We start from the raw sequence: 9,372 nt of genomic DNA, 5'->3' as shown, positions 1-9,372 counted from the left end.
AACTATAAACCTATACTTTTTCTGTTTAGATTCATAAAATAGAGTTTAATATGAAACCATAGCAATTTGATTCACTCAAAACGGATTTAAAATGAAGAAGTTATGGGTAAAACAAGATTGGATATTTTTTGATTTTTGTAGCTACGGGAAATATTAACAATTCTATACAAATCATATCCTAGCTAAATTATATTATATTATACATGTATTCTAATATATTATGTAATCTTGGGATACCATAGACACGTATACAAATGTTTTGACATATCATATCGACCCATGTATATATATTATTTGGAACAACCATAGACACTCTATATGCAGTAATGTTGGAGTTAGCTATACAGAGTTGAGGTTGATTCCAAAAATATATATACTTTGAGTTATGATCTAGCCTGAGGCGTGTATACACTGGGTCGTGGATTGATTCAAGATAATATATATCGATTTATTTCTGTACATCTAACTGTGGACAACTAGTTGTAGGTTACTAACGAGGACAGCTGACTTAATAAACTTAAAACATCAAAATGTATTAAAAGTGTTGTAAATATATTTTGAACATACTTTGATATATATGTACATATTTGTTATAGGTTCGTGAATCGACCAGTGGCCAAGTCTTACTTCCCGACGAAGTAAAAATCTGTGAAAGTGAGTTATAGTCCCACTTTTAAAATCTAATATTTTGGGATGAGAATACATGCAGTTTTATAAATGTTTTACGAAATAGACACAAGTAATTGAAACTACATTATATGGGTGAATGATCGAAGCCGAATATGCCCCTTTTGCTTGGTAACCTAAGAATTAGTAAACCGATCTACTAATTAACGCGAATCCTAAAAATAGATCTATTGGGCCTAACGAACCCCATCCAAAGTACCGGATGCTTTAGTACTTCGAATTCATTTGTATCACGTCCGAAGGATTTCCCGAAATGATAGGGGATATTCTTATATGCATCTTGTTAATGTCGGTTACCAGGTGTTCAACATATGAATGAATTTTATCTCTATGTATGGGATGTATATTGAAATATGAAATCTTGTGTTCTATTATTATGATTTGATAATATATAGGATAAACCTATAATTCACCAACATTTTTGTTGACGTTTTAAGCATGTTTATTCTCAGGTGATTATTAAGAGCTTCCGCTATTGCATACTAAAATAAGGACAAGATTTGGAGTCCATGCTTGTATGATATTATGTAAAAACTGCATTCAAGAAACTTATTTTTGATGTAATATGTTCTTATTGTAAACCATTATGTAATGGTCGTGTGTAAATGGTATATTTTAGATTATCATTATTTGATAATCTACGTAATGCTTTTTAAACCTTTATCGATAAAATAAAGGTTATGGTTGTTTTAAAAGTGAATGCAGTCTTTGAAAAATGTCTCATATAGAGGTCAAAACCTCGCGGAGAAATCAATTAATATGAAACGTTTATAATCAATATGAACGGGACATTTCATAAATGACGATAAATAAAATTACGATAAATAAATTGCGATAAATAAAATGTAACCAGTTAGCTAGGAACAGGTAGCTAGGATTTTGTTAGCGTGGATTCTTAACAGAATTTCTCATAGCTAATTTGTTTGTTTCTAACAAATTTTATTTTGTCCAATGTTTTCTTCATTATGCCACTTGTTGGATTCTGGTAAATCAAAATCCAAATATGAAATTGGATGAAAATGGTTATTCTGCGGTGAACGGATACATATATCTGTGGATGCAAGTAGGATAGTAAATGACTATTGAATCAGATTTGAAGAATGTACAGTGTAACTTATTAATGTGAAAACTAAATATTCCTCGGGTATTACCTACCCGTTAAAATATTCTCATCATTAATAGTTTGTACAAGAGAATTTTTTAATTACAATCTTTATGAAATCATATATACATATATATTTTCTTCAGATGTAATCATGGATTTAATGAGTCAATGTGATATTAAACTCATCAGATTTACGGCTAGAACTAGAGTACATAATCTCTAAAACATTAGAGATTACATAATTACCATGAAGGACGAAGATAGTTTATGTAGAACGATTCGTAGAACGATGATTATGCTGGAGGTATAGATTGCGAGGTTGAGACGTGTGATGATGTTGTTGTTGTTGTTGGTACTGGTTATGCTGCTGGTGCTGCTGATGGTGGTACTGTTGATGTCGGTGCTACAAGTGTTGTTGGTGCTGAGGTTGGTGATGATGTTGGTGTAGTAAGTATAGCTTGTAAATCACGCACCATTCTTGTCAGGGTTTCTATCCTACCCTCTATCATTTCTATCCATCCACTCATCTTAATCGATAGATCTTGATTATCAATTCGAAGTTCCCTAACTTCTTCTAATATTCCCCTTCGATTGGTATTCGGAAGTAGAGGTTGAATATTTTCTGAGATTGCAGTAATGCGGCCTTTGAGGTGGAAAACTTTAGCAAGAAGGGTGAATACAGTGTTGCGCATAGGTTCACCGGTGAGTACATCGTTTTCTACGATGTTAGGAGGTAAGTTTGGTTCGCGGTAGGGCTCGCCTTCTTCATTTCTCCATCGAGTGAGTAAGTCTCGGACCCACCCCCATCTCCTCCAGAAAGAAAAATAGCTAAATAGTGGAGACACTTCGGGTTCATTGATTTCGGAGTCTACTTCAATACGCATCTCGAAATTGCTTCCGGAACTAATGGAATCCAAGCTAGGTGTAGGATCCATCTCTTATAATCAGTTAGAAGATTTTCGATATGAAATGATTTTCAGTTATCGGATAATATTCTAGTTATATAGAATATCTAATATTGTACAGAAGATCCCGTAGATTACGGAGGAAATTAAGGAAACATGTCAGATAAAGTCTACAGTAACAGATACGCTAAGATATGGATTTGTTTATACACTATTCATGAATCAATGCAGTAAGATGTGTCTAGACTAGGAATGATAAGCAGGTAATTTCCTAAGGATGATAAGTAGGTAATTTTCGACACGAAATGATAAGCAAAACTTTTGACATGCAGACACGATCAAAGTCCAGACTCATTAATGCATCTAAGCAACTATCAGTTAGACATACTAATGCAAGACCTGGTTCGCTAAGACCACTGCTCTGATACCACATGTCATATGTGGGGACGCATCCCACTCAGTGCCTTCCCAGCTAACCACCTGGTGACCACTGAGCGTACCTCAGACACTGATTTTACAGCCCTGCCTCTCGGCAAAGCCAACCATATTCGGACCGCGAGGAGTAAGAGCCAATGCTTCATCACAAGTAACACTGTGAGAACCCCCTCTACGATTAAGCCGATGACACATGATTACATCGCGATGTATTTGACCTCTATATGATACATTTTACAAACATTGCATTCGTTTTAAAAGAAAAACTTTCATTACATCGAAAGTTGACAGACATGCATACCATTTCATAATATATCCAACTATAATTGACTTAATAATAATCTTGATGAACTCAACGACTCGAATGCAATGTCTTTTGAAATATGTCATGAATGACTCCAAGTAATGTCTCTAAAATGAGCAAATGCACAGCGGAAGATTTCTTTCGTACCTGAGAATAAACATGCTTTCAAGTGTCAACCAAAAGGTTGGTGAGTTCATTAGTTTATCATAAACGATCATTTTCATCATTTTAATAGACCACAAGATTTTCATTTCCATTTCTCATAAATATACGTCCCATGCATACAGACAAAAATCATTCATATGGATTGAACACCTGGTAACCGACATTAACAAGATGCATATAGAATATCACCATCATTCCGGGACACCCATCGAACATGATAAAATGGAAGTACTAAAGCATTCCAAATTCCAGAATGGGCTTGTTGGGCCCGATAGATCTATCTTTAGGATTCACGTCAATTTAGAGGTCTGTTCCCAAATTCTTAGGCTACCAAGCTAAAAGGGGAATATTCGGCTTCGATCCATTCAATCATATAATGTAGTTTCAATTACTTGTATCTATTTCGTAAAACAGTTATAAAAATAGCGGATGTATTCTCAGTCCCAAAAATATATATTGCAAAAGCATTTAAAAAGGGAGCAAATGAAACTCACCATACTGTATTTTGTAGTAAAAATACGTATGACGACATTTAACAAGTGTAGGGTTGGTCTTGGATTCACGAACCTATATCATTTGTATATATATTAAAACACGTACTTAATTAACAAATATATCTATATTAATATTAATGCTATACTTTTTATATTGATAACTTATATTCTTTTTATATAGTTAAATAAGAAAAAATTTAAATTTTGTTATGTTATATGTATTAAAAATATTATTAGTAATGATAAAATTAATAATAATAATAATATTACTAATAATAATAATGATAATAATATTAATGATTATATTCATGATAATAAAAAGACAGTTTTAATAATAAAGGTAGTCTTATTAAAAATGTTAATTTTAATACATATGAAAAATTTTAATATTAATAATAAGAATGATAATAATAATAATAATAATAATAATAATAATAATAATAATAGTAATAATAATAGCTATAATATCTATAATAATAATACTTTTACTAATAATGATAATTATAATGATATTAATAATAATAATACTTATAATAATAATGAAAATGATAATTTTAATAGAAATACTTTTGTTAATAGTAATAATTTTAAAAATGAATATTTTGATGATAATACTAATAATGGTATTAATAATAATAATAATAGTAACGATGATCATAATACTTATTTTAATGATAATAATAATAATAAGTATAATATTTGTGCTAGTATAGTAATAATAATAATAAAAATAATAATAATAATAATAATAATAATAATAATAATAACAACAACAATCCTAATAATAATAATAATAATAATAATAATAATAATAATAATAATAATAATAAAAATAATAATAATAATAATAATAATAATAATAATAATAATAATGAAAATGATAAAAATGAAGTGTATACCGTTTAAAGAGTCATTCTAAAAAGAATTGCCCAAGACCGGGCTCGAACCCGAGACCTATCGTTAACTTGGTAACACACCAAACCATCCTTCCAACTCTAATTTTCTGATTTTATATGAAACCAATTATAATTAACCTGCTTATCAAGCCCAACCGAATAGCATGGAAATCGGCCCATCAGAATATTTAGTCTTCAGCCCAAATCAACTACGGCCCAACAGAAATAGGTAGTCCAATATCAAGTTGTTATTGTTTATTTAAATAAATAAAAAAACTGCAGGAGACTAGGCTCGAACTCAGGACCTCTTCTATAACCCAAACATCCCAAACCATCTCTCTACTCTATCATATCTATTTTAATTCATCGAAATATAACCTTTGTATTTAAATGTATCTTCATCAACAATCATCATCAATCATTTAATTCTTGATCGTGCTTATTTATTTTTATCAACGAGTAATCATCATCAATACCCTATCGAATTATAATCATCTTCATACATTCGTATACATATAGTAATTCATCATCATCATTCTCACATAAAATCATAAACTTAACATCGTTGTCTAAACCCGTTACCCATTATCATACTCGATACCCTACATTCCAACATCATGATAATCGATCAAATCACAATCTTATTCTAATTAAAAGAGTGTTTGGCCAACTTAATCATGGCAGTCAAGGCATCAATTACTAATTCCACAAATCACGGTTCTAATAAAGAAGAAAAAAAATGGTGGCCCAATAAAGAATTACATCGGTTCCTTTTTTTTTTCCTTTGTCAATTATGTGGGGTTGTCCACTTTGAAATTGTCGGCTCAAAACAAAATATAAAGAAGCAATACTCGAGTAGGTTTATATTGAGCAAAAGAGGGCTGTTGGGTTTGATTGAAAATCGAAACAAACATAACTATATAGCAGTGATTGTAGTCGTTGAAAAAGTGGTGGAATTGATGCTGGATATATGCACATATGTATGTATAAAGAAGGAGATGGTGTGCGTGTGTTTGCATCTGCAGAAACAGGAAGGAAAAAAAATATATGGGTGTTGGTGTTTATGTTCTCGGTTGTAGCTGCGGTGGTACAAGGTGGTCGTGTTTGCAGCAGTAGCAGGTGCAAGTTGTTGGTGGTTGCTAGAAAATAGAACATAGAATAATGAGAAGAGATTGAGCAGCAAGAAGGTGTGAAGGTGATTCATAAAATAAGGAAGAGGGAGAGATGGAAAGAGAAAATAGCCAGTGGATGGTTTACGATTTCTACAGCAGAATAATACCAACTGAATTTGCAGTTGCAGTAGTAGTACTTAACCATGATAGGTGTTCTTGGTGGTCTCCAAAGGTGGCTTGATTTTGGGTGATGTTCATGATGGTTTTAAAGAAACGTAATGGTTGTAGTGATTATGATCATGGGTTGGCGATAGTGGTGGTTTAAGGTGCTAAAAGAGCTCGATGGTTGTAGGGTGTGGTAGTGGTGATTGTTTAGTCCTATTAAAAAGAGACAGGAAGGAGTGGGTTGTAGGGAAAGGGGTAGAAAAGAATAGAAGTGCTCGTGTTGTGTTTGATCAAATTTTGAAAATTAAAGAAAATGTAAGTGAGTTGATTAAGGGTGATCATTCATATTGATTACATATCTCTAAAGATATGATGTCTATACAGGTTAAAGAGAGTGAGAACAAACAACACAGCAAATCATATCATATTATATTAAATAATTCATTCAATTAAAACAGACAAAAAATGAAAATTGTGATTGAGGATGTGTAGTTGGTTGAATGTGGTAATGACTTTTAATAATTCAATTGTCTTGTAGCAATAGGGTACAAAAGTAAACAGAACCGATTCTAATACATTTTTTCTGTGTTTGTGATAATTGATTCAAGTTGTTTAAATTTAGCAGACAAATTAAGCAGTTAAGACAATGATAGGAACAAAATATGTATATGTTTAAAATAGGTATTTGTATCTATATTTACTTATAATCAGTATTTACGTATATATATTTTCCGTATATACTTTTATATATGTAAACTTGCTCTTCATATATGTATAGGTATATATTTGTATCTGCATTATCATATATATATATATATATATATATATATATATATATATATATATATATATTGTATATTAATTATGTAAAGAACAAAATAATATTAAATATATACACATTAGTATTTAACATTAATTTTATTAATAATAATGAGACTAGTACTAATATTAATAACAATAGAGATAATAGTGATAATAATATTATGATAATGTTAATATTAACAATAATAATAACAACTTATATTATAACTTGTAATTAAGTTTGATATATTAATATTATATTTTATATAATATTTACTAATCTATATATACACATATTTATTTACAAACAATTGTTCATGAATCGTCGAGAGCAGTCAAAGGGTAAATGAACAGTTCACAATTTTGTGACTCAACCTAACAGACTTTGCTTATCGTGTCGAGATCATATAAAGATTAAGTTTAAATTTGGTCAGAAATTCCCGGGTCGTCACAATGTATATATATTTTAACTGAGTCGTTAAGTCATCGTTAATCATTACATGTAAATGTTGTTTTGAAACCTTTAAGTTAAATATCTTGTTAAATGTTGTTAACACATTGTTTATTATATCTAATGAGATGTTAAATTATTACATTATCATGATACAATGATGTATTAATATATCTTAATATGATATATATACAGTTAAATGTCGTTACAATGATAATCGTTACATATATGTCTCGTTTCGAAATCCTTAAGTTAGTAGTCTTGTTTTTACATATGTAGTTCATTGTTATTATACTTAATGATAAGTTTACTTATCATTTAACATGTTTATATATAATGTATCAATATCTTAAAATGATTCATATGTAATTAGTAAGACGTTGTTATAACGATAATCGTTATATATACCGTTTTCAAGTTTCTTAATTCAATAGTCTCATTTTTATGTATATAACTCATTGTTAAAATACTTAATGAGGTACATACTTATCATAATATCATGATAACTATATATAAATATATATATATATATATATATATATATATATATATATATATATATATATATATATATCCATATGTATGTCATCATATAGTTTTTACAAGTTTTAACGTTCGTGAATTGCCGGTCAACTTGGGTGGTCAATTGTCTATATAAAACCTATTTCAATTAATCAAGTCTTAACAAGTTTGATTGCTTAACATGTTGGAAACATTTAATCATATAAATATCAATTTCATTTAATATATATAAACATGGAAAAATTCGGGTCACTACAGTACCTACCCGTTAAATAAATTTCGTCCCGAAATTTTAAGCAGTTGGAGGTATTGACGTATCTTCTGGAAATAGGTGTGGGTATTTCTTCTTCATCTGATCTTCTCGTTTCCAGGTGAACTCAGGTCCTCTATGAGCATTCCATCGAACCTTAACAATTGGTATCTTGTTTTGCTTAAGTCTTTTAACCTCACGATCCATTATTTCGACGGGTTCATCGATGAATTGAAGTTTTTCGTTGATTTGGATTTCGTCTAACGGAATAGTGAGCTCTTCTTTAGCAAAACATTTTTTTCAAATTCGAGATGTGGAAAGTGTTATGTACAGCCGCGAGTTGTTGAGGTAACTCAAGTCGGTAAGCTACTGGTCCAACACGATCAATAATCTTGAATGGTCCAATATACCTTGGATTTAATTTCCCTCGTTTACCAAATCGAACAACACCTTTCCAAGGTGTAAATTTAAGCATGACCATCTCTCCAATTTCGAATTCTATATCTTTTCTTGTAATGTCAGCATAGCTCTTTGGGCGATTTTCAACCGTTGTTGAATTTGAATGATCTTCTCGGTAGTTTCTTGTATTATCTCCGGACCCGTAATCTATCTATCCCCCACTTCACTCTAACAAATCGGAGACCTGCACTTTCTACCATAGAGTGCTTCAAATGGCGCCATCTCAATGCTTGAATGGTAGCTATTGTTATAGGAAAATTCTGCTAACGAAAGGTGTCGATCCCAACTGTTTCCGAAATCAATAACACATGCTCGTAGCATGTCTTCAAGTGTTTGTATCGTCCTTTCGCTCTGCCCATCAGTTTGTGGATGATAGGCAGTACTCATGTCTAGACGAGTTCCTAATGCTTGCTGTAATGTCTGCCAGAATCTTGAAATAAATCTGCCATCCCTATCAGATATAATAGAGATTGGTATTCCATGTTTGGATACGACTTCCTTCAAATACAGTCGTGCTAACTTCTCCATCTTGTCATCTTCTCTTATTGGCAGGAAGTGTGCTAATTTGGTGAGACGATCAACTATTACCCAAATAGTATCAAAACCACTTGCAGTCCTTGG

The sequence above is a fragment of the Rutidosis leptorrhynchoides genome, chromosome 9 (assembly GCF_046630445.1).
Source record: "Rutidosis leptorrhynchoides isolate AG116_Rl617_1_P2 chromosome 9, CSIRO_AGI_Rlap_v1, whole genome shotgun sequence".
In the NCBI taxonomy this organism is placed as follows: Eukaryota; Viridiplantae; Streptophyta; class Magnoliopsida; order Asterales; family Asteraceae; genus Rutidosis; species Rutidosis leptorrhynchoides.
Note: the sequence above shows the minus strand (reverse complement) of the source record.